Source organism: Triticum aestivum, unplaced genomic scaffold, assembly GCF_018294505.1.
Source record: "Triticum aestivum cultivar Chinese Spring unplaced genomic scaffold, IWGSC CS RefSeq v2.1 scaffold58800, whole genome shotgun sequence".
NCBI classification, from domain to species: Eukaryota; Viridiplantae; Streptophyta; class Magnoliopsida; order Poales; family Poaceae; genus Triticum; species Triticum aestivum.
In genome coordinates this window covers 1-1,523 of record NW_025252469.1, presented here as the reverse complement: position 1 = coordinate 1,523, position 1,523 = coordinate 1, and the positions used below count along the sequence as shown (strand labels likewise).

Here is a 1,523-nt window from a genome sequence, read left to right as displayed (position 1 = left end):
CATATTTATATGAAAAATATTAACATCTACAATACTAAAGTTATTTAATATGAAACTAAATTCATGGCGCATCTAATTATATTGATTCCTTATTGTGAATGTTGATATTTTTTCCCTAAGTTGGTCTAACTTTACAAAGTTTGACTTCGAAGAAATCCTAAATATATAGTCATTATGCAATTTGATCTTAATGTAAGTCCATGTGGGTATATTATGAATGTTCAGAAAGCCTAAATATATAGTTATAACCATAGTTCGGCACAACCACCATTAATGTTTTTATCCTTGACAAGGTAATATAGTTTATTACTACGGTAGGATGCATCAGTTCGCGACAAATTGTACACTTCATTTTATTTTTATCCAATAGTGTAACTATTAACCTAGCGGGGAAAATATGCTCCCCTTTACTTATCAAATAGTGTAATTAAGCACCAACATGGTTGTTAATTGGTAGTCCCTCCGTCCTAACATAAGTGTCTAAACTTTGTACTAACTTTATTACAAAATTGTACTAAGCTTGAAACACTTATTTTGGGACGGAGGAAGTACTTAATAAGGAGATGGTTGGAGGAAATAACCATGTCTCGATGCCTTCATATATCATGTCACATACAACAAAGTAATAATGGCAGCATGTTGGTTGTTTTTCTCTAAAAGAAAGATAAAGGTTGATGCATGGATGCCTTTATTATGCGATAATAATGTGATTGTGGGCAGTGTAAAACTGTCCCGATGGTTGGTAAGTACGTTTACATACAAAAAGAAAGAGTTTAATATTACACTTCTCGCTTCTTCAGCTTAACTATAATCCCATTTTTCATCTCTAGTATACAACATGCCTTGGGCTCGATGCTTTGCCCTTTCACCAGATGCACATTGAAGTTCCATAGCGTTGAGGCCACGACAATCATCATCTGCATAACCGCGATTTCCTTACCGAGGCACATCCTTGGCCCCGAGTTAAAGGCCAGGAACTTGTGAGATGGTACATACCTTAGACCATTGCCATCCTTCGAGAGCCACCTGTCTGGGTTATAGTCAAGGCAATCATTACCCCCATATGCCCTCCATTCTCCCCATGGAATGGAGAGAAATAAAGATGGCGTCGCCGGCATGCACCTCATGGCCACTCGGCATTGTATCATCAGCGACCACCGTCTTGAGCTCAGTAGGCGCCGCCGGTACAACCTGAGAGTCTCATACAAGGCAGCCCGAAGATAGGATAAAGATCTGGTCTCATCCGGCTCAAATATCACCATAGTGCCAACACCAGCTACTACTTTGTGTGATGCAATCGGTGAGAGTTCGTTGCGGATGATTGAAACGATGTTAGGGTTCTGGGCGAGGTTGTAGAAGATCCATGTCAGGGCTATTCCAACTGTGTCCCTCGCAGCGAGCATGTAGCCAATGGTGATAGCACAAAACAAGTCATCATTAGCGTAGTATGGGTCATCGAGGAAGAAAGATACAATATCCACACCTTGTTCTTCCTCATCATTATTAACTTGCCACGTCTTGAT

At 39.8% G+C, this 1,523-nt stretch overlaps 1 pseudogene; it reads right to left on the bottom strand.

Annotated features, from left to right (window-relative positions):
• Positions 1 to 779: 779 nt before the first annotated feature.
• On the bottom strand, positions 780 to 1,505 carry LOC123177435 (noroxomaritidine synthase 2-like; annotated as a pseudogene).
• Between the last annotated feature and the right edge of the window lie 18 nt (positions 1,506 to 1,523).